Source organism: Somniosus microcephalus, chromosome 4 (assembly GCF_052327205.1).
Source record: "Somniosus microcephalus isolate GS21.2 chromosome 4, FLI_Smic_1.0, whole genome shotgun sequence".
In the NCBI taxonomy this organism is placed as follows: domain Eukaryota; kingdom Metazoa; phylum Chordata; class Chondrichthyes; order Squaliformes; family Somniosidae; genus Somniosus; species Somniosus microcephalus.
The window spans coordinates 131,347,361-131,372,574 of record NC_140990.1 but is presented as its reverse complement, the minus strand read 5'-3'; the positions used below and the strand labels follow the sequence as shown (position 1 = coordinate 131,372,574).

The 25,214-nt window shown below is 46.0% G+C and overlaps 1 protein-coding gene and 1 pseudogene across 2 annotated transcripts in view; one reads left to right on the top strand and one right to left on the bottom strand.

Moving 5' to 3' along the window:
* The window catches only part of LOC147119775 (uncharacterized), a 420,601-nt gene that overhangs the window by 132,292 nt on the left and 263,095 nt on the right, over nt 1-25,214 (top strand). The gene's annotated exons all lie outside the window — the stretch shown is intronic.
* LOC147119777 (uncharacterized) lies at nt 1,667-24,472 on the bottom strand (annotated as a pseudogene). The gene is made up of 4 exons (XR_015077807.1): nt 24,392-24,472; nt 22,548-23,747; nt 3,199-3,206; nt 1,667-2,596 (listed from the first exon to the last, which is right to left on the bottom strand). The product of XR_015077807.1 is annotated as an uncharacterized LOC147119777 (transcript).

Below are 25,214 nucleotides of genomic sequence, written 5' to 3'. Positions count from 1 at the left end.
GGGATTAGCCTGGAGGAAGAAGGCGAGCTCTCCCTTCCTCTCCCACCCCTTCACTCCTTCCCTCCCTCACCCTCTCTCCCTCCCCCTCTCCCCCCTCTCTCCCTGCCCCTCTCTCTCCCCGCTCCCTCTCTATCCCTGCCCCTCTCTCTCCCCTCTCCCTCCCTCTCCTCTCCCTCCCTCTCTCCTCTCCCTCCCTCTCTCCCCCTGCTCTCTCTCCCTCTCCCCCCTCATGGTTAACGCGGCGGGCCTTTGGAGCCGGTTGGCCGGGCGGCAGACGAACGCCTTTCGCTGTGGACTCCCGTGTCTGATTTTGGTCGGGGACGGCTCTCCCCCACCCTCCCCGCCTCCCTCCCCGCTCTCTCTCCCCCTCCCTCCCCGCTCTCCCTCCCTCCCTGCTCTCCCTCCCTCCCTCCCTCCCCCTCTCTCTCTCCCTCCCCCTGTCTCTCCCTCCTTTCCTCTCTCCCTCTCCCCCCCTCCCCTCCCTAGCGCCTCAGGCCCGGCCCGACTCACCTCAGTACCAGAATCAGTGTGTAAACAAAACACATCATCCTTAATGTGTGCAAGCACATTCCACAGAGAGAAATTATCTATCCCAATAATTTTTCAGCATTTTATTTACTTTTATTTAAAATGTAACTTCCGAGCGTTGAATCCCTTTAATATTTATTGATAACCCATTGTCTTGTGGGCTCTTGTTTAGAAAGTGATGTCACACTGACCATTCCGTTCCCAAGGTGAGCCTGTCTGTCCGCAGTATTCAGTGGGAAAGAGGATTAAATCACACCGAGGATAATGAGCAGCCACCCACCAGTCTCTGCACTTTATTGTCCAGTGAGCACCTCACCATCACACAGAAGCTCCTGTTATAAACCTCCAGTGTGTGGTGATTGGTGCAGGGTCAGTGGTGGTGTTCCGCAGTGGGAGTGATCCTGGAGTAACCCCATGGATGTTCTGGGTCGTGTATTTTTAGGTATCCTGGTGTCTAACACACACACATCAATAAAACAGGGAATTCCTGGAAACATGCTGCAGGTCCTTCTTTATCTGGAGATCAAATGCCTGTTGTATAATTGTACCAGCAGTTAACAGGCTCCTGTGAACTCCTCCCTCTGCTATTTTAATGCAGACATTAATCAATTTATTTTAAACGGATTTATTTTAAAAGAACTAACACCTGCCTTAAAATGGTAGACTCAGGACTGTCACACACACACATTAAATCCTCGTGGAATATTTACCAGTCATTTTTAGACTGGAAACTTAACCCTGCCGTTTCACTTTCAGTCAGGAACAGATCGCAGTTTGACACCAATCTCTGATTTGACAGCACGTTTCCAGCATTCACCGTTGTTCTTCCTGACTCTAAACATAGTTGCAAAGGAGCCTTCTGTTCCGTGACTAGGAGCTCTGACCCATGGGAGAGAGCGGCTGGGACACATTCCTTACAGGCCTCAGGATTAACCTGCACGGGGACATTGCTGTCAGTGAAGAGAGATGAGAAAGACCAAAGTGCCATTTGCCCCTCTCAGTGTGGCCCTGAAGGACTGTGTCCAGGACTGTAGTTCTGTTCCCGCCGTATGATCCTCCCCCCAGATTGTTCTTTCTGAGCTCCAGCCAGGTGATGCTAAACACTGAGGTGGGAACGACAAAAATCCACAACAATGTGTTTAAAGCAAACTGATTTATTTGATCTATGTCCAGAATATTAAACTCCAGCCAGTTACAGGAGATATTAATATTAGCAGAAGCAAACCCCAACTGTCAGAATGAACACGGTTCAGTCTGGGATGTGATTAACAGCAGCAGTAACAGCAGAGTCCAACCCCTGCGATCACTTGTGAACTCACTGGTGTTTCAGCAGGTTGGATAAACAAGTGAATCCCTTCCCACATTCAGAGTAGGTGAACAGTCTCTCCCCAGTGTGAACTCGCTGGTCAGTCAGCAGGTGGGATGACTGAGTGAATCCCTTCCCACATTCAGAGCAGGTGAACGGCCTCTCCCCAGTGTGAACTCACTGGTGTTTCAACAGGTTAGATAAACAAGTGAATCCATTCCCACACTCGGAGCAGGTGAACGGCCTCTCCCTGGTGTGAACTCGCTGGTGTGTCAGCAGCTCCGTTTTTCTTTTAAATCTCTTCTCACAGTCAGAACATTTAAAAGGTCTCTTATCAGTATGAACAAGTTGGTGTTTCAGCAGGTTGCTTGACTGAGTGAATCCCTTCCCACATTCAGAGCAGGTGAATGGTCTCTCCCTGGTGTGAGTGCGCTGGTGTACAGTGAGGTTAGATGATCGTCTGACCCCAGTCCCACAGTGAGAGCACCTGAATGGTCTCTCGTCAGTGTGAACACGTTGATGGCATGTCAGTTTGCCGGAACTTTTACAGCACTTCCCGCAGTCTGGGCATTTAAAAGGTCTCTCGTCAGTGTGAACTCGCCAGTGCTGCAGCAGATTTGATGAATTAGTGAATCCCTTTCCACACTCGGAGCAGGTGAACGGCCTGGCCTTTCCCTGGGGTGAACATCGCTGGTGTTTCAGCAGGTGGGATGAACACGTGAATCCCTTCCCACATTCAGAGCAGGTGAATGGCCTCTCCCCAGTGTGAACTCATCGATGAGTTTCCAGCTCAAACGGGTAGTTGAATCGCTTCCCACAGTCCCCACATTTACACAGATTCTCCCCGGTGTGACTGCGCTTGTGTCTTGACAGGCCGGAGGATCGGTTGAAGCCTCGGCCACACACACAACACATGTACGATTTCTCCCTGCTCTGAACGGTTGTACGAAAGGCTGATATTTAAAGATATTTAGTCGATGAGAATCATATATGTATAACTTCAAGTGTAGCCATTGCCAAATAATATTACCCATAATTACTCCTGTGTAACTAAAAAGCTAAGACTTGTTCAAAATGTAGCTGCAGACAGTCAAAAGCAGTTTTGACTAAGTTTTGATAACAAACAGCCACAGACTGCGAGAGAAGGTTAAATCATTAAATAACATTATAATGCTGTATAGAACTTAGAATTTGCTTAACAAAACTAATTGCAACGATATTTTAAAAATAATTAGTATAAGGACATAAACTGAGAGAGATCATGGAGATAAGGTATTTATTTGGTAGATTAAAGTGAGATAGTTTGGATACCTCAAGACTAGTGAAACAGCGCTGATATGGCCCTTGGTAAAAAGGCCTTGTACCAGGGAAGCTAGAAATGAAAGAGATAAAGTAAATTCCAAAGTGAAAAACCATAAACAAGATAACACAGAACATGGCAAAGTTGGTGGAAAAATACTGGAAAGGCGGGATGCTACCTTAGTCTGAGTGACAATGGTATTTTGGCCATTAGAACCAATTATAAAATGTGATTTTGTTAAAGACCATATATGGACACTGGCCAAACAAACTGTTGATAAGAAAAGGGTTAAAACCTCGATACCCAAAGAACAACTTCACACAGACGTACTGCAAGGATAAAGGAACAGACTTAAGATGACATCACCTGTGTCCGAGAGGTTCCAGAGACCAAGGGCTGTGAGCTACTTGTTAAAACTATCGCCTAATATTAAGTATATTATGCTGTATGCTTAATAAATCTTGATCTATTGCTCAAACATACTGGCTGCTGCCTATTGGTGTCTTGTCCAAGAACTCAGAGATCATTAAGATCTTACAAATTTGCACCCTTCAGATAGAACAAGACAAAGCAGCTAGTATTGTGTAAAAGATCAGACCTCGAAAATAGCTTCCTGATCAGCTGCTGCTCTTGAGGAGGGATGAACCCCATGGGGAGCAGGGAGTGCCTGTGAATTGCGCGCCGATAGTTATTGATGTTAGAAAAATCACCAAATGGCTAGTAAAAGTTGTGTTAATGCATATAAGAGTAAGTTAGGCAGAGGCGCCTGTGCGGAGCAAGTACAGGTATTATTGACAGAACATTTAATCAAAGGAGACTGAGTCCTCTTTGAAAAAGTGATAAACTTTATTCTGGAAAGTCTGTCTCAGAAAAAACACAACGGGTTAAGAGAGAAACATAGCCAGGTGGTTAAGCATAAAGTGCAGGAAAGAGAGGGAGAGATAAAGAAGGAAAAAGATCTAATTTGCAGGCTTACCAATCTGAAAACTCAGCAAAGGAAGGGAAAAAAAACAGGGATTTGGAAAGCCAGGAAAAGGTGCTGAGATGCAGATTTAAAAAGAGAGAAAAAACGAGAAATTTAAAGTTTTACCAACATGGAAGTTATTAATGCCTGTGCCGAGACAAGTATAACTAGATTTGCTGAGTGACAGGAACCTTAAAAAATGCTGGAATTTCAGCTTGCGTGAAAATGTGTGTTAAAGTGTGAAAGTTTTCCTGACTATGAATGTTTAAGATGTTACAGTATTCCTTTCTCTGAAAGACTGTCTATAAAACAAAAAGTGTTTGTTATGTGTGTTTTAGCTCCACCCACTTCTCTGTGTTAAAAGCATTTAAAACTTTTGTCTTGTCTTGGATTTTGAAAGTTTTAAGAATGTGCGAATAAGATTGTGCCCCAAGAATTGAAAAAAAAACTTTGAACTACAATTTAAGTTAAGCAGGTATGTAAAAACTGAGAACAACAAAAAGTTTGTTGAACAAAAGATTAAGTTTCAATCTAAGGTTTAACCTTGCAGTCGCGGTTGCTATAGTGAAATCTTCTAAAGCAGTTTGATTTGATTTGTTAAAATGTGAAAAACCAATTTTTCTCCAGTTGTATTCAATGTTTTTACAGTATTTTGGAAAGCCATCTGAAGAAAGGACAATAAGAAATATGACGTAATTTACTGTTTTCTGCAAGCATGTTCTAGTTTGTTTTGTTTTATCTGTTCTGTTCGTGTTTAGTTAAAGTGTGAAAGCACAACTGTCTTTTTCAATTGGGCAAGTTTTTTTTAATTTATGTGAAGTGACGTAATTGCGTGCGCCTGATAATGTTTCGCTCCACCTTCTAAAAACCTGCACTGACAGCTGTTTAAGTTCACCAAGCAACAACTTTAGTATGAAATTTAAAGATATTGGACATTATTAAATTTAAGTTTCTTAATTTTAAGTTAAAATTTCCCCAGAGTGACAGAAGGAAAATAATGATTTGATAAATTAAACTCTTGGGCTCTAAGCTGAGTCACAATGGATTCTCTTCTTTCTTTCGTTATATGGAAGTTACCTTGTAAACTAATAGCAGCACTTCGGTCTTTAATGTTAAAACATTGTGTAAGCCACCTAGCCCCAGAAATGTCGGGGAACATAGGGTCTGATGAAAGGGAGGAACTGAAAGAAATCAGTATTTGTAGGGAAATGGTGTTAGGGAAATTATGGGATTGAAGGCCGATAAATCCCCAGGGCCTGATAATCTACATCCTAGGGTACTTAAGGAAGTGGCCCTAGAAATAGTAGATGCATTGCTGATCATCTTCCAACATTCAATGGAATCTGGAACAGTACCCATGGATTGGAGGGTAGCTAATGTTACCCCACTTTTCAAAAAAGGTGGTAGAGAGAAAACGGGGAATTACAGACCGGTGAGCCTGACATCGGTAGTGGGGAAAGTGCTGGAGTCCATTATAAAAGATGTAATAGCAGAGCACTTGGAAAATAGTGACAGGATCGGACAAAGTCAACATGGATTTACAAAAGGTAAATCGTGCTTGACTAATCTACTGGAATTTTTTGAGGATATAACTAGTAAAATAGATAAGGGAGAACCAGTGGATGTGGTGTATTTGAACTTTCAGAAGGCTTTCGATAAGAGATTAGCGTGTAAAATGAAGACACATGGGATTGGGGGCAAGGTATTGACTTGGATAGAGAACTGGTTGGCAGATAGAAAGCAAAGAGTTGGAATAAACGGGTCTTTTTCCGAGTGGCAGGCAGTGACTAGTGGGGTACTGCAGGGATCGGTCCTTGGACCCCAGCTATTCACAATATATATTAATGATCTAGACAAGGGAACTAGATGTAATATCTCCAAATTTGCAGACGACACAAAGCTGGGTAGGCGTGTGTGCTGTGAGGAGGGTGCCGAGAAACTACAGGATGATTTGGACAGTTTGGGTGATTGGGCAGAAGCATGGCAGATGCAATATAACGTGGATAAATGTGAGGTTATCCACTTTGGTGTCAAAAACAGGAAGGCAGATTATTATCTGAATGGCAATAGATTGGGAGAAGGGGAAGTGCAACGAGACCTGGGTGTCCTTGTGCACCAGTCGCTGAAGGTAAGCATGCAGGTACAGCAGGCGGTTAAGAAGGCAAATGGTATGTTGGCCTTCATAGCGAGAGGGTTTGAGTACAAGAACAAGGATGTCTTGCTGCAGTTGTACAGGGCCTGGGTGAGACTACATCTTGAGTATTGTGTGCAGTTTTGGTCGCCTTAGCTGAGGAAGGATATTCTTGCCATGGAAAGAGTTCAGCGAAGATTCACCAGGCTGATACCTGGGATGGCTGGAATGACGTATGATGAGAGATTGGGTCGATTGGGCTTGTACTCGCTGGAGTTTAGAAGAATGAGAGGGGATCTCATTGAAACTTATAAAATTCTAACAGGACTAGACAGACTAGATGCAGGAAGGGTGTTCCCGATGGCGGGGGAATCCAGAACCAGGGGTCACAGTCTAAGGATAAGGGGTAAGCCATTTAGGACAGAGATGAGGAGGAATTTCTTCACCCAGAGAGTGGTGAACCTGTGGAATTCTCTGCCACAGAAGGCAGTAGAGGCCAATTCATTAAATATATTCAAGAAGGAGTTGGATATATTTCGTAAGGCTAAAGGGATCAAGGGGTATGGGGAGAAAGCAGGGACAGGGTACTGAACTTGGATGATCAGCCATGATCTCACTGAATGGCGGGACAGGCTAGAGGGGCCAAATGGCCTATTCCTGCTCCTATCTTCTATGTTTCTATGTTTCTAGCCTGGGAATCACTCGTTTCTGAAATTGGAAATGGAAGATAAAGTGACAGAAATGAAATTGAAGATTGACAAAACCTGTCAGTTCAACGATACTACTGTTAGGAGAATTTTGAAATAACAAAATGGACCTCCAACCAACTGGAGTGTGTGAGGGGCGGGACTTGCAGCACCCAGTGAGCGGGGCTGAGCCGGAGCTCCCTCATTGGCTGAAACTCTGCCTCATTGTTGAAGCTGATTTCTCTCAAACTCCAGGAGAAAACTGGACCTTTCTGTTGTGGCTTTGAACAGATGGAACCCTGTGGGGTGGAGCAAACATTGCAACATTTGGCAGTGAAATGGATTCACTCAGGACAGACAGCAGGGATTATTTCAGTGTAGCGAGGGAAAGACAGCTGGAACTTCTCTAATCTGTGATTTACAAGGACACTTTCCCTGGTTCCGAGCAGTTCCTTTTCTTCAGTAATTTTCTCATTATCCCTAAACTACCCTGACTACTATTAATAATGTTATTTCTTATAGTTTCACTTGTATAGGTATAAACATCACACATTATGATCTAATCTATTCTATTACTCACTCAGGTTTAAGCTTATGTTGTGGTTAAAAACAGACAAACCCGGTTCTTTCCCTGATCTGATTAGAGTTTCCACCCAGTGGAATTTGTGGAATGGAATGGCTTATCGGTGTTGCCATGGAGACCTGTCTGCAGTGAAGACTTGAGTTTCTAACTCAGACTAAACTTCTCTCTCCCATAATGTACGTTATATCAGCAATTTATGTTAATGTATTTTAGCCATGTTCTGTTAATATCACTAAAACCAACAAGCGGTTCAGATACACAGACCTTTACAAGAGGGTGAGATAAGCTGATACAGTGTTCAAAAAGCACATGGGATCTTAGATTTTATAAATAGGGGTGTCGAGTACAAAATGGCAGGTACAGCACGGGTTAGATACAGAGTAAAGTTCCCTCTACACTGTCCCATCAAACACTCCCAAGGCAGGTACAGCACGGGTTAGATACAGAGTAAAGCTCCCTCTACACTGTCCCATCAAACACTCCCAGGGCAGGTACAGCATGGGTTAGATACAGAGTAAAGCTCCCTCTACACTGTCCCATCAAACACTGCCAGCCCATAATGAGCAGGGCTCAGGGAGGTTGGTTGCTCGGCACTGCAGTGATGCATAAAGTAGGGCCATTCAGCCCAGCTGGTCGTCTCCTTGTCCCTTTAAAGGAGGAGAGCGGGGACACCCTGTCTCCAAACACATCCCACCTGTTCATACTGAGAATCCCTGGGGCAAGGCCCAAGGCCCAGAGTGTGGAACATAACCAAGGGGGAAAAGAGGAGAGCGGGGACACCCTGTCTCCAAACACATCCCACCTGTTCATACTGAGAATCCCCGGGCAAGGCCCAAGGCCTAGAGTGTGGACACAACCAAGGGGGAAAAGAGGAGAGCGGGGACACCCTGTCTCCAAACACATCCCACCTGTTCATACTGAGAATCCCCGGGCAAGGCCCAGGGCCCAGAGCGTGGAACACAACCAAGGGGGAAAGAGGAGGAGGGACGGGGAGGAGTCGGGACTGAGGGACACCAAGCTTCAGTTTTAGAGCCTGTAGACTTTAGGAGGGAAGGCTGAGTTCAGTAGTTTTAGGATCCAGGGAGAGAACAAGGAGCAGATGGGGAGACTGGTGTGGATGTAGGGGGAGGGAGATTGTGTCGGGCCGTGTATTAGTGGTGTAGGAGGGACAAGAGAGGAAAGGTCAGAGGAGTAATTACTGCAGCCGTGTCCATGAATAGTGAGAGAGAGAAGGTGGGGGTTACAGTGGACCATGGGCAGTCTGTTAAACTGTCTGTTTGCTGTGACTACACATGATTATACAGGGTATACAGCACAGAAACAGGCCATTCGGCCCAACCAGTCCATGCCGGCGTTTATGCTCCACTCGAGCCTCCTCCCATCTTTCCCCATCTAACTATCAGCATAATCCTCTATTCCCTTCTCCCTCATATGCTTGTCTAGCCTCCCCTTAAATGTATCTATACTATTTGCTTCAACCACTCCCTGTGGTAGTGAGTTCCACATTCTCACCACTCTCTGGGTAAAGAAGTTTCTCCTGAATTCCCTATTTGGTTTCTTGGTGACTATCTTATATTGATGGCCTCTAGTTTTGCTCTTCCCCACAAGTGGAACCACTCTCTCTGTATCTACTCTATCAAAACCTTTCATGATTTTAAAGACCTCTATTAGGTCACCACTCAGCCTTCTTTTTTCAAGAGAAAAGAGACCCAGCCTGTCCATCCTTTCCTGATAGGTTTACCCTCTCATTTCTGGTATCATCCTTGTAGATCTTCTCTGCACCCTCTCCAGTGCCTCTCTATCCATTTTATAATATGGTGACCAGAATCGCTTCCCTTCTGTTAAACAATCGCCTCCTGTGGCCCACTGACACAAGCAGCCCATTAAACGCCACCAATGGCCTTTATTGCAGGGGGTTGGAGGACAAGTGTAAGGAATTCTTGCTTTCTAACTAATGAAGAATTGTTTGTCTGACTGGAGGGAAGTGGGCAGTGGGGTCCCCCAGGGGTGGGTATTAGGACCATTGCCTTTCCTGTTATATAGAAAAAACCTGGGTGGGTATCAGGAGGACAATTCAACATTTGCAGATGGTACAAAACTTGGCCACATAGTGTGAGCAGGATAGCAGCAGACTTCAGGAGAACTTCGAGTGGTTGGTGAAATGGGCGGACACATGGCAGGTGCAGTTTAATCTGGATCATGGCGAAGAGATGTACTGTGGGGGGAACATCATCGAGGGGCAGGAAAATCGAAATGGTTCGACACTGAGGGGAAATATTCACAGATCTGTGAAGGTGGCAAGGCAAGTTGAAAAGGCTGTTAAGAAAGCTTATGGGATACTTGACGTTATACACAGAGGCATTGAATACACAAACAAGGAAGTCGGACTAAACCTTCGAATTATAGAATCTTACCGCATAGAAAAAGACCATTCAGCCGCTGGGCTTGTGTCGGCCTTTTAATGTCTCCACTTTTGCTGACAATACAAAGCTAGGTGGGACAGTAAGCTGTGAGGAGGGCACAAAGAGGCTGCAAAGGGATATAGACAGGTTAAGTGAGTGGGCAATAAGGTGGCGGATGCAGTATAATGTGGGGAAACCTGAGGTTATTCACTTTGGTCAGAACTATAGAAAAACAGGGTATTTTTTAAACGGTGAGAAACTATTAAATGTTGGAGTTCAGAGAGATTTAGGTGTCCTCGTACAGGAAACACATAAAGATAGCATGAAGGTACAGCAAGCAATTAGGAAGGCAAATGGCATGTTGGCCTTTATTGTAAGGGGGCTGGAGTACAAGAGTGAGGAGGTCTTGCTACAATTGTACAGGGCCTTGGTGAGACCACACCTGGAGCTCGTCTCCTTATCTGAGGAAGGACAGACATGCCTTAGAGGCGGTGCAACGAAGGTTCACTAGATTGATCCCTGGGATGAGAGGCTTGTCCTATGAGGAGAGATTGAGTAGATTGGGCCTATACTCTCTGGAATTTAGAAGAATGAGAGGTGATCTCATTGAAACATGAGATTCTGAGGGGGGATTGGGAGGTTTTTTCCCCCTGGCTGGAGAGTCAGGAAGTTAGTGCTGTTGGGGAGGGTTTAAATTAATTTGGCAGGGGGATGGGCACCAGGATGGAGCATTAGAAAGGAGAAACAAAGGATTGGGAGAGACAGGTAGCATTATAGTAAGACAGAGTAAGGTAATAGATGGGATCAGACTAAGAGAGAATACAAGAAGGTCTAAGATAGGTTTACAGTGCATGTGTGTAAACGCACGAAGCATGGTAAATAAGGTTGGTGAGCTGCAGGCGCAGATAGCCACATGGAAATATGGTGTCATGGCGATAACGGAGACCTGGGTCAAAAAAGGGCAGGATTGGGTCCTAAATATTCCTGGATATAACGGGCACTTGGAGAGGTTTAAGCTAATTAAGGAGAGCCAACACAAATTTGTAAAAGGCAGATCACGTTTGATTAATCTAATTGCATTTTTTGAAGCAGTTACAGGGAGGATTGATGAAGGGAATGCAATGGATGTTGTCTACATGGATTTTAGGAAGGCGTTTGACAAAGTACCACATAGAAGGCTGGTTAACAAAATGGAGGCTCATGGAATAGGTAGGTCAGTGGCAGCTTGGATAAGGAATTGGCTTAAGGACAGAAAACAGCGAGTTGTGGTAAATGGCTGTTTTTCAGACTGGAGGATGGTAGATAGTGGTGTTCCCCAAGGGTCAGTGCTGGGGCCACTGCTTTTTTTGATATATATAAATGACCTGGATATTGGAATACAGAGTAGAATTTCCAAATTTGCAGATGACACCAAACTTGGGGGTGTGGCAAACAGTGAGGGTGATACCAATCGACTGCAGCAGGACATAGAAAGGCTAGCAGAATGGGCAGAAAAGTGGCAGATGGAACTTAATACAGAGAAGTGTAAGGTGATGCATTTTGGCAGAAGGAACAGGGAGAGGCACTATACACTTAATGGCACAGTTTTAAAGAGTGTGCAGGGACAGAGGGACCTGGGAATTAATGTGCATAGGTCCCTAAAGGTGGCAGGACACATTGAGGCAGTGGTTAGCAAAGCATATGGGATCTTGGGCTTCATAAATAGAGGTATTGAGTACAAAAGTAGAGAAGTTATGCTGAACCTTTATAAAGCGCTGGTTAGGCTACAACTGGAGTATTGCGTCCAGTTCTGGCCACCACACTTTAGGGAGGATGTGAAGGCCCTTGAGAGGGTGCAGAGGAGAATTACCAGAATGGTTCTGGGGATGGGGGAATCTTAGCTACAAGGACAGGTTGGAGAAGCTGGATTTGTTTTCTTTAGAGCAAAGGAGGTTGAGGGGTGACTTGATAGAGGTGTACGTGATTATGATGGGTTTGGATAGGCTAGACAGAGAAAGGCTGTTCCCACTAGTTGATGGTACAAAGACTAGGGGACACAGATTTAAGGTTTTGGACAAGAGATACAGGGTGATGCGAGGAAAAAGAATTTACGCAGCGAGTGGTGAGGACCTGGAATTCGCTGCCGACGGAAGTGGTGGAAGTGGAGACACTCAATGTTTTCAAGGGGAGACTGGATAGGCACTTGAGGGAAATAAACTTGCAGGGCTATGGGGATAGAGCAGGGGAATGGAACTGACTGGCTTGCTCTACAGAGAGCTGGCACGGACTCAATGGGCCGAATGACCTCATTCTATAAGATATATGAGAGAAGATGTCCTGAAGGGGTCAAGGACAGAATCTATCTGGCTAGAGTTAAGAAACAATAGAGGTGCCATTAAACTAGTAGGTGTATTCTATAGGCCACTAACTAGTGGGAAGGATATAGAGGAGCAAATTTGCAGGTAAATTACAGAGAGGTGCAAGAACTATAGAGTAGTGATAATGGGGGACTTCAACTATCCTAATATAGACTGGGATAGTAATAGTGTAAAGGGCAGAGTGGGGAAGAATTTCTGAAGAGTGTTCAGGACAACTTTCTTGATCAGTACGTTTCTGGCCCAATGAGGAACAAGGCATTGCTGGATCTGGTTCTGGGGAATGAGGTCGGTCAAGTGGAGCAAGTGTCAGTAGGGGAACATTTAGGGAACAGTGATCATAGTATCATAAGGTTTAGATTCGCTATGGAAAAGCACAAGGAACAATCTAGAGTAAAAATACTGAATTGGAGGATGGCCAATTTCAGTGGGTTGGTTGAGAACGGATCTGGCCCGGGTAAATTGGAATCAAAGATTGGCAGTCAAAACTGTACTGGAACAATGGGCTGCCTTTAAAGAGATGGTTCAGGTATAGTCGATGTACATTCCCACAAGGAGGAAAGGTAGGGCAACCAAAGCCAGAGCTCCCTGGATGACGAAAGAGATAGGGAGTAAGATGAAGCAGAAAAAGGGGGAGTATGACAGATGTCAGGTTGAGAATACAAGCAAGAACCAGGCTGAATATAGAACATTCAGAGGGGAAGTGAAATAGGAAATAAGAGGGGCAAAGAGAGAGCATGAGAATGGACTGGCAGCTAACATAAAGGGAATCCAAAAGTCTTTTATAGCGTATAAATAATAAATGGGTAGTAAGAGGAGGGGTGGGGCCAATTAGGGACCAAAAGGAGACCTATGCATGGAGGCAGAGGGCATGGCTGAGGTACTAAATGAGTACTTTGCATCTGTCTTTACCAAGGAAGAAGATGTTGCCAAAGTCACAGTGAAAGAGGAGGTAGCTGAGATACTGGATGGGAAAAAAATTGAAAGGCTGGCTGTACTTAACATAGATAAGTCACCAGGACCAGATGGGATGCATCCCAGGATGCTGAAGAAGGTAAGGGTGAAAATTGTAGAGGTACTGGCCATAATCTTCCAATCCTCCTTGGATACGGGGGTGGTGCCAGAGGACTGGAGAATTGCAAATGTTACATCCTGGTTCAAAAAAAGGGTGTAAGGATAAACCCAGCAACTACAGGCCAGTCAGTTTAGCCTCGATGGTGGGGAAGCTTTTAGAAATGATAATCTGGGACAAAATTAACAGTCACTTGGACAAGTGTGGATTAATTAAGGAAAGCCAGCATGGATTTGTCAAAGGCAAATCGTGTTTAACTAACTTGATTGAGTTGTTTGATGAGGTAACAGAAACAGTTGATGAGGGCAATGCGGTTGATGTGGTGTACATCGATTTCCAAAAGGCGTTTGATAAAGTGCCACATAATAGGTTAGCCAGCAAAGTGGAAGCCCATGGAATAAAAGGGACAGTGACAGCATGGATACGAAATTGGCTAAGTGACAGGAAACAGAGAGTAGTGGTGAACGGTTGTTTTTCGGACTGGAGGAAGGTATAAAGTGGTGTTCCCCAGGGGTCAGTTCTAGGCCCACTGCTTTTCTTGATATATATTAATGACTTGGACATGGGTGTACAGAGCACAATTTCAAAATTTGCAGAAGACACAAAACTTGGAAGTATAGTGAAAAGTGAGGAGGATAGTGACAGACTTCAAGACGACAGAGACAGGCTGGTGAAATGGGCGGGCACGTGGCAGATGGAAGTTAACACAGAAAAATGCAAAGTGATACATTTTGGTAGGAAGAATGAGGAGAGGAAATATAAACTAAAGGGTCGAATCCTAAAGTGGGTGCATGAACAGAGAGACCTGGGGGTTTATGAGCACAAATCGTTGAAGGTGGCAGGGCAGGTTGAGAAAGCGGTTAAAAAAGCTTACGGGATCCTGAGCTTTATAAGTAGAGGCATGGAGTACAAAAGCAAGGAAGTTATGATGAACCTTTATAAAACACTGGTTCGGCCACAACTGCAATATTGTGTCCAATTCTGGGCCCCACACTTTAGGAAGGATGTGAAGGTTTAAAGAGGGTGCAGAAAAGATTTACAAGAATGGTTCCAGGAATGAGGGACTTCAGTTATGTGGATAGACTGCAGAAGCTGGGGTTGTTCTCCTTAGAGCAGAGAAGGTTGAGAGGAGATTTGATAGAGGTGTTCAAAATCATGAGGGGTCTGGACAGAGTAGAGAGAAACTGTTCCCATTGGCGGAAGGGTCGAGAACCAGAGGACACAGATTTAAGGTGATTGGCAGAAGAACCAAAGGTGACATGGGGAAAAACTTTTTACACAGTGAGTGGTTAGGATCGGGAATGCACTGCCTGAAAGGGTGGTGGAGACGGATTCAATCGTGACTTTCAAAAGGGAATTGGATGAGTACCTGAAAGAAAAAAATTTGCAGGGCTACGAGGGAAGGGTGGGGGAGTGGGACGAGCTGAAGTGTTCTTGCAGAGAGCCAGCACAGACCTAATGGGCCGAATGGCCACATTCTGTGCTGTAACCATTCTATGATTCTAGGAACACGTTAAACCTTCACAGAATAATTACCAGTCATTTTTAGACTGGAAACTTAACCCTCCGTTTCACTTTCAGTCAGGAACAGATCGCAGTTTGACTCCTGGTGTCTCAGCAGGTCGGATGGCTGACTGAATCCCTTCCCACACATAGTGCAGGCGAACGGCCTCACCCCAGTGTGACTGCACTTGTGTCTCAACATGTGTATGGTTTCTGCCCACTCTGAACGGTGCTTTCTGCTTCCATGCTCAAAGGCCTGATGAATTGAGTGACTCTGTCAGATCTTGAAGTGATGTTTGGTTTGATTTTCCCGTCTGCAAATTCTCCCCTTCTAACACCCTGCAGAATGAATTTCAAACAGGAAAAAGGGAGGGTGAGAGAGAACCCACAAAAACACAAAGGCAGGTTGTGAAATTGAGCAGAATGAATCTGGGAATTTGTGGGGCTGGCACTAGCAAAAAGTGACCATAAAAGCTGCCGGATTGTCGTAAAAAACCAAGTGGTTCACATCTGCAACTCGACTAGAACTTTGACAGCACCTCACAAACACGCGACCTCCACCACCTAGAAGGACAAGGGCAGCAGCTGCATGGGAACACCATCACCTCCCAGTTCCCTGCAAGTCGCACACTAACTTGAGTTGGGCATATATCGCAGTTCCTACTCCAGTGTTGCCCGGGCCCAGTGGCTCTGACTCGGGGCCTGAGAATCGCACTCGGTGTTGCTGAGGATTCCAACCCTGGGACTGTACATGGAGATTCCAACCCTGGGACTGTACATGGGGATTCCAGCCCTGAGACTGTACATGGGGATTCCAGCCCTGAGACTGTACATGGGGAATCTACCCCTGGGACTGTACATGGGGAATCTACCCCTGGGACTGTACATGGGGATTCCAGCCCTGGGACTGTACATGGGGGTTCTACCCCTGGGACTGTACATGGGGATTCCAAACCTGGGACTGTAAATGGGGATTCCAAACCTGGGACTGTACATGGGGATTCTAACCCTGGGACTGTACATGGGGATTCCAGCCCTGGGACTGTACATGGGGATTCTACCCCTGGGACTGTACATGGGGATTCCAGCCCTGGGACTGTACATGGGGGTTCTACCCCTGGGACTGTACATCGGGATTCCAGCCCTGGGACTGTGCATGGGGAATCTAATTTTGGGACTGTACATGGGGATTCCAGCCCTGGGACTGTACATGGGGGTTCTACCCCTGGGACTGTACATGGGGGTTCTACCCCAGGACTGTACATGGGGATTCTACCCCTGGGACTGTACATGGGGATTCAAACCCTGGGACTGTACATGGGGATTCTAACCCTGGGACTGTACATGGGAATTCCAAACCTGGGATTGTACATGGAGATTCTAACCCTGGGACTGTACATGGGAATTCCAAACCTGGGACTGTACATGGAGATTCCAACCCTGGGACTGTACATGGGGATTCCAACCCGGGACTGTACATCGGGATTCCAGCCCTGGGACTGTACATGGGGATTCTACCCCTGGGACTGTACATGGGGATTCTACCCCTGGGACTGTACATGGGGATTCCAGCCCTGGGACTGTATATGGGGGTTCCAGTCCTGGGACTGTACATGGGGATTCTACCCCTGGGACTGTACATGGGGATTCCAGCCCTGGGACTGTATATGGGGGTTCTACCCCTGGGACTGTACATCGGGATTCCAGCCCTGGGACTGTACATGGGTATCTACCCCTGGGACTGTACATGGGGATTCCAGCCCTGGGACTGTACATGGGGGTTCTACCCCTGGGACTGTACATGGGGATTCTACCCCTGGGACTGTACATGGGGTTTCCAAACCTGGGACTGTAAATGGGGATTCCAAACCTGGGACTGTACATGGGGATTCTAACCCTGGGACTGTACATGGGGATTCCAGCCCTGGGACTGTACATGGGGATTCTACCCCTGGGACTGTACATGGGGATTCCAGCCCTGGGACTGTACATGGGGGTTCTACCCCTGGGACTGTACATCGGGCTTCCAGCCCTGGGACTGTACATGGGGAATCTACCCCTGGGACTGTACATGGGGATTCCAGCCCTGGGACTGTACATGGGGCTTCTACCCCTGGGACTGTACATGGGGATTCTACCCCTGGGACTGTACATGGGGATTCAAACCCTGGGACTGTACATGGGGATTCTAACCCTGGGACTGTACATGGGAATTCCAAACCTGGGATTGTACATGGAGATTCTAACCCTGGGACTGTACATGGGGATTCCAACCCTGGGACTGTACATGGGGATTCCAGCCCTGGGACTGTACATGGGGATTCTAATCCTGGGACTGTACATGTGGTTCTAATCCTGGGACTGTAAATGGGGATTCTAACCCTGGGACTGTACATGGGGATTCTAATCCTGGGACTGTAAATGGGGATTCCAACCCTGGGACTGAACATGGGGATTCCAACCCTGGGACTGTACATGGGAATTCCAACCCTGGGACTGTATATGGGAATTCTAACCCTGGGACTGTACATGCGGATTCCAACCCTCGGACTGTACATGGGGATTCCATCCTTGGGACTGTATATGGGGATTCCAACCCTGGAACTGTACATGGGGATTCCAACCCTGGGGCTGTACATGGGGATTCTAACACTGGGACTGTACATGGGGATTCTACCCCCGGGACTGTACATGGGGATTCCAGCCCTGGGACTGTACATGGGGATTCCAACCCTGGGACTGTATATGAGGATTCCAACCCAGGGACTGTACATTGGTATTCCAGCCCTGGGACAGTACATGGGGATTCTACATGGGAATTCCAGCCCTGGGACTGTGATTAAGCTTATGAGAGTAAGCTTGCAGGGAACATAAAAACTGACTGTAAACGCTTCTATAGATATGTGAAGAGAAAAAGATTGGTGAATTCAAGCGTAGGTCCCTTTCAGTTAGAATCAGGGCAATTTATAATGGGGAACAAAGAAATGCCAGGCCAACTAAATACACACTTTGGTTCTGTCTTCACAAAGGAGGACACAAATAAACTCCCAGAGATGTCGGGGAACATAGGGTCTAATGAGAGGGAGGAACTGAATTAAATCAGTATTTGTAGGGAAATGGTGTTGGGGAAAATGACGGGATTGAAGGCCGATAAATCCCCAGGGCCTGATAATCTACATCCGAGGGTACTTACGAAAGTGGCCCAAGAAATAGTAGATGCATTGCTAGTCATCGTTCAAAATTCTATAGACTCTGGAACAGTTCCCATGGATTAGAGGGTAGCTAATGTTACCCCACTATTCAAAAAAGGTGGTAGATGGAAAATGGGGAATTACAGACCGGTGAGCCTGACATCGGTAGTGGGGAAAATGCTAGAGTCCATTATAAAAGATGTAATAGCAGAGCACTTGGAAAACAGTGACAGGATCGGACAAAGTCAACATGGACTTACAAAAGGTAAATCGTGCTTGACTAATCTACTGGAATTTTCTGAGGATGTAACTGGTAGGATAAGGGAGAACCAGTGGATGTGGTGTATTTGGACTTTCAGAAAGCTTTTGATAAGGTCCCTCATAAGAGATAGCGTGTAAAGTTAAGGCACATGGGATTGGGGGCAAGGTACTGACTTGGATAGAGAACTGGTTGGCAGATAGAAAGCAAAGAGTTGGAATAAACGGGTCTTTTTCTGAGTGGCAGGTAGTGACTAGTGGGGGACGGCAGGGATCGGTCCTAGGACCCCAGCTATTCACAATATATATTAATGATCTAGACAAGGGAACTAGATGTAATATCTCCAAGTTTGCAGATGACACAAAGCTGCGTGGGCGTGTGTGCTGTGAGGAGGATGCCGATAAACTCCAGTATGATTTGTACAGGTTGGGTGATTGGGCAGATGCATGGCAGATGCAGTATAATGTGGATAAATGCGAGGTTATCCACTTTGGTGGCAATAACAAGAAGGCAGATTATTATCTGAACAGCAATAGATTGGGAGAAGGGGAAGTGCAACGAAACCTAGGTGTCCTTGTGCACCAGTCACTGAAGGTAAGCATGCAGGTGCAGCAGGCGGTTTAGAAGGCAAATGGTATGTTGGCCTTCGTAGTGAGAGGGTTCGAGTACAGGAACAAGGATGTCTTACTGCAGTTGTACAGGGCCTTGGTGAGACCACACCTTGAGTATTGTGTGCAGTTTTGGTCGCCTTATCGGAGGAAGGATGTTCTTGCCATGGCGGGAGTGCAGCGAAGATTTCCCAGACTGATACCTGGGATGGCAGGAATGACGTATGAGGAGAGATTGGGTCGATTGGGCTTATACTCGCTGGAGTTTAGAAGAATGAGAGGGGATCTCATTGAAGCTTATAAAATTCTAACAGGACTAGACAGACTAGATGCAGGAAGGATGTTCCCGATGGCGGGGGAGTCCAGAACCAGGGGACACAGTCTAAGGATAAGGGGTAAGCCATTTAGGGCAGAGATGAGGAGGAATTTCTTCACCCAGAGAGTGGTGAACCTGTGGAATTCTCTGCCACAGAAGGCAGTTGAGGCCAATTCATTAAATATATTCAAGAAGGAGTTGGATATATTTCTTAAGGCTAAAGGGGTCTAGGGATATGGGGAGAAAGCAGGGACAGGGTACTGAACTTGGATGATCAGCCATGATCTCATTAAATGGCGGAACAGGCTCGAGGGGCAGAATGGACTACTCCTGCTCCTATCTTCTATGTTTCTATGTGGTGGAACCATGGGAAAGTTATCGCCCCCAGATGTATACAGGAAACCCTTTTGCGACTGTACCATGGCAATGCAGACTTGTGTCTCTGGACTGTGCAGTAGCCAGAGACGACCATATTAGGCAATGCCAGCTCCAGTTTGATAAGAGGTTGATGGCAGAGCAAGAGATCCAGAAGTTTTAAGAATTTATCTCCCGTTATCTACAGACATCGAATGTCGCAGTGTGCTGACAAAATTGGACTTAAGACTTTAACCTATTGGGTTAAATTATTGGGATTGATTGTTATAGAATTGAATTGTTATAGAATGGAAAAGTAGTGAAGTTATGCTAAACTTGTATCGAACCTTGGTTAGACCACACTTGGAGCACTGCGTACAATTCTGGTCACCATATTATAAAAAGGATATAGAGGCACTGGAGAGGGTGCAGAGAAGATTTACAAGGATGATACCAGAAATGAGAGGGTATACCTATCAGGAAAGGATGGAAAGGATGGGTCTCTTTTCTCTTGAAAAAAGAAGGCTGAGTGGTGACCTAATAGGTCTTTAAAATTATGAAAGGTTTTGATAGAGTAGATACAGAGAGAGAGTTTCCACTTGTGGGGAAGATCATAACTGGAGGCCATCAATATAAGATAGTCACCAAGAATCAAATAGGGAATTCAGGAGAAACTTCTTTACCCAGAGAGTGGTGAGAATGTGGAACTCGCGACCACAGGGAGTGGTTGAAGCGAATAGTATAGATACATTTAAGGGGAGGCTAGACAAGTATATGAGGGAGAAGGGAATAGAGGGTTATACTGATAGAGTTAGATGAGGAAAGACGGGAGGAGGCTCGAGTGGAGCATAAACACCAACATGGACTGGTGGGGCTGAATGGTGTGTTTCTCTGCCGTATATCCTGTGTAATCCTATTTTCCAAGACACATTGCTCGAAGGGGAGGATAAATGACTCGCATCCAAACGCAATTGTTACTTTTGTCTTCTTTGTAAAATCACAAAGTCTGGGCATAATTTGTTTGTGAAATTAAAATTGATGATATGGACTAGAAGTAATTGAATCAGGAAATGTATTATAGAACGATGTGCATTTTGAAATTGTAAATTGAAATCAAAAGTGTTAAACATGAGCTTGAATCTGTCAACTAGATTATGTGAAGGGAGAGATTCACAATTAATATTAGTAGACAACATGGTAGGAGAATTAGTAAAGGATGTGTTAGTAAAGAATAGAAAACAGGAACCAAGGGATGAGGAAGATGGGGAACATAAGGAGAATCAGTTTAAATCACAAAGAAAGCGAGAGCTGACAGGATAGCTGGGAATAGGAGACACGGCAAGGGTCGCAGGAGTAAGCAGAATAGATATAGAAAGTATGTGGGAACACGATGAGGTAATGAAGAGGCAATTAAACAGATTATTGTCAAACAATGAGGCTAACCAGAATCAAGGCCTTACTCGAGGCATCGTGTGTAGCCTCTGTGTGACATTTGTGATGAATGTGGTACAGAAGGGACTGGACAACATCAAGGGTAATCAAATCCCTTTGTTTATTCATGAAGAACAACAGAGAAAATGGTTTAAAGGAACCAAGACATAGGCGATGATGTGAGGCAGCAAATGGGAATGGTGTTTCTGGCCCCGAGGGAAGGGGATTGAAATGAAGATATTAGGCCAGTGGGATTGGTCTTTTCTTTGTTAAGGAGAAATGGAAATGAAACGAAACCTTGGAAGTTGTATCGGGTAGAATGGGTTGGAATGGGGGAAGACTCTGAGTTTGGTCCGATCCATAAACAGAATGAGGAATAACCAAGATATCTGATTAAGAAGGGGGGAACTTGGATAGCACCAGATATGCAGTGTTGTACTCTGAAAGGGACAACATGGGTTTGTAGATGTGAAGTAGTCCATCAACAGACTGTTCCAGCTTGTGGGTTCACCCTCGACAAAGATTCACCAAAATGCCAGATTGGAATAAGTAAATGGAGCGAAGACCAAACTGATAGCGTGTATAAAGGAAAATGACAGGATTGTGTGACTACTACTGCCACTGATATGAATGTGGGTTCACCCCGATGCCCTGTACTATAACATCACTTTGGTTTGATTCCAGTGAGAAACAGGCGTATCGGTGCTAAAAGACTGGGACTCGTCCATCATCATAACGCCACTTATCTGCAGATGAGGCTGCCTCTGGAGGATGAAGCCATTCGAGCCATTCCACATATGGGACACTATATACATCCCCTGTCTGTGGCTTTAAAGGGCATAATTGAGTGAATATGGGCATCCCAGAAACACATATTGCAAATGATACAGACAAATAGAGAGACAGAACAGGCAATCCCCAGACTTGGGAATCATGAATGGTGGGAAGTAGTATCTAGTGTGGAACTACATCCTTGGGCTAGATTGTTCCCGATGGGATTGGTGAGAGCACCGATAATAGCTTTCGGGATTCTGGTCATTGCGTTCTGCTGTGTAAGGAAATCGATAAGGGACATAGATATTATCAGGAAAGGTAAGGAGATAGCAAGGGCACTAAGAGGAAGCCAGGATTATTAAAGACAAAGAAGGATATCAAACACTTTGCCAAGAGGTAACGTAACCCATAAAAAGCAAAAAAAAGTGGGACATATTGGCATATGGACCCCAGTTAATTCAGCTTCTGAAAGGGGTTCATGTTTAATTCATTCGATATCGGGAAAAATGTGGTTCGTTTCATTAGAGAGAAGCAGATTTCACTGAGCAACAGCTGGTGTTTTGTGACCAACCAGCCTTCGATATTCATATTAGAATGGATTAGAAATTTGATGTTAGGATAAGGAAAGTCCAAAATTAGTGGTTTCTGCTCACCATACCAAGGCCATGATGTTTATCTCTGTGTTGTTGATGCGGACGTGTGTCTCTGGACTATGCAGGAGCCAGAGACGACCATATTGGGCAATGCCTGCTCCAGTTTGATCAGAAAAGTCTATAAATGTCAACTTTTGTGAACTCGCTGGTGTCTCAGCAGGCTGGATGAACGAGTGAATCGCTTCTCACACTCAGAGCAAGTGAACGGCCTCTCCCCAGTGTGAACTCGCTGGTGTGTCAGCAGGTTGTCTGAACGAGTGAATCCCTTCCCACACTCAGAGCAGGTGAATGGCCTCTCCCCACTGTGAACTCGCTGGTGTGTCAGCAGGTAGGATGATCGAGTGAATCCCTTCCCACACTCAGAGCAGGTGAACGGCCTTTCCCCAGTGTGAACTCGCTGGTGTCTCAGCAGGTTAGCTGACCGAATGAATCCCTTCCCGCACTCGGAGCAGGTGAACGGGCTCGCCCTTGTGTGAACTCGCTGGTGAATCAGCAGATCGGATGACTGAGTGAATCCCTTCCCACACAGGGAGCAGGTCAACGGCCTCTCCCCGATGTGAACTCGCTGGTGTGTCAGTAGGGTGGATGACTGAGTGAATCCCTTCCCACACTCAGAGCAAGTGAACGGCCTCTCTCCAGTGTGAACTCGCTGGTGAGTCAGCAGGTCGGATGACCGAGTGAATCCCTTCCCACACTCAGAGCAGGTGAACGGCCTCTCCCCAGTGTGAACTCGCTGGTGAATCAGCAGGTCGAATGACCGAGTGAATCCCTTCCCACACTCGGAGCAGGTGAACGGTCTCTCCCCAGTGTGAACTCGCTGGTGTCTCAGCAGGATGGATGAACGGGTGAATCCCTTCCCACATGCAGAGCAGGTGAATGGCCTCTCCCCGGTGTGAGTGCGATGATGAATTTCCAGCTCAGACGGGTAATTGAATCCCTTCCCACAGTCACCACATTTCCACAGTTTCTCCGTGGTGCGGGTGTCCTCGTGTCTCTCCAGGTTGGATGATCTGTTGAAGTCTCGACACACAGAGCACATGTAAGGTTTCTCCCCAGTGTGAATGGTGCGATGTTTTTTTAGGTTGTGCAACTGGTTAAAGCTCTTTCCACTGTCAGTGCACTGGAACACTCACTCGGGTGTGTGTGTCTCGGTGCTTTTCCAGTCACACCGATATTTGAAATCTTTTCCCACAGACAGAACAGACAAACATTTCTCCTTCCACATTCAAAGGCTGATGATATTCAGGTCCTAATGAATCGAGTGACGCTGTCAGATCTTGACGTGATGTTTGGTTTGAGTTTCCCTTCTGCAAATCCTCCCCTTCTAATACCCTGTAAAAGAAGTTTACAAAACTCATCACTGTAATACAGGACAAAAATTCAGAACAGACAATTCTAGTATCTATGTAACATTCTTTCCTCTCGTGCCTCCAAATCCCCGCCCACACATTGTCCCTCCTCCCTGTGCTAAAATCCAAACACATCTCACGTCTCAAGACTGTTTGTTCTCCGCTCCCAGTTTTCACCACCAACTCTGGCTGGTTTAGTTCTGCACTCACTGGTTCCCCTCCCTCACCTCCCCTGAAGGTGCTGACTCTGGCTGTGTTCAGTTCTACACACTGGTTTCCCTCTCTCTCCTCCCCTGAAGGTGCTGACTCTGGCTGTGTTCAGTTCTACACACTGCTTTCCCTCTCTCTCCTCCCCTGAAGGTGCTGACTCTGGTTGGGTTCAGTTCATTCAATGGGACTCTGAAGCCTCGCCCACGACTCGTTACTTTACAAAGATGGTCGCGCATGCGCTCTACCGGTCGCTTAAGGAAGTTTGCGACACACAAATCTTCAGTTTTCCTTTACAAAGATGGCCGCCGTTAGCCTGGGCTTATTACCGGGAAAAAGCCTCGGAGCTGCAAACGCGGAACCTGTAGGTTCTCATTCAGGGCTTGCGGCCTACACTAGGTGTTTATGAAGCCGACCCACCGAGTGCGTTGCCTTACTGCGCCCCGCTGAGTCGTAATCGGCGCAAAAACCACGTCTCCACGCTCTATCCGTTTCCAACTCGCTCGGCTCTGATCACAGTGACATTGCGCATGCGCCGAATACAGGTGTTCACTGCGCCAGTGTCAACAGGTCACATTCCCCCCGCGGTGCATGCTGGGGAATAGCACCGCCATTGACAGCTCCAATTAGTTAATGGTAAATGTGTTTCTCTGATACCATTGAGGGAAAATAATTCCGGGCATTCTGCCATGGTTCAGTCCTGAATGTGATTAATAACAGAATCCAAACCCCTGCAGTCACATGTGAACTCACTGGAGTCTCAGCAGGTGGGGTGAATTTATTCCCACACACAGGACATTGAAACAGCCTCCCTCCAGTATCAATGCGCTGATCTTGCATTAGCTGCTTTGAACTTTGAAAGCTTTTCTCACAGTCAGAGTATTTAAAGCAACTGTTCTCAATGTGGACACTCAGGAATGTCAACAGTTGGGACAACGGAGTCAATCCCTTCCCATGCGTGAAGTATCTAAACACTTGGCTATCGTCGAGCAGAAACTGATAGCCAAGTTCCGCACCCATGAGGACGGCCTTAACCGAGATCTTGGGTTCATGTCACGCTACATGTAACCCCACCTGATGCAGGGTCATCCAGACTCGAGTCGACATTGGCTTGTTCTCTCTACACAGATGCGGCCGGACCTGCTGTGATTTCCAGCCAAAAAAAAATGTTTTTTGTCTGTTTTTTTGTTTTTCATACAGACCCCAGCATCTGCAATATTTGACCCCTTGTGACCCCACCTCA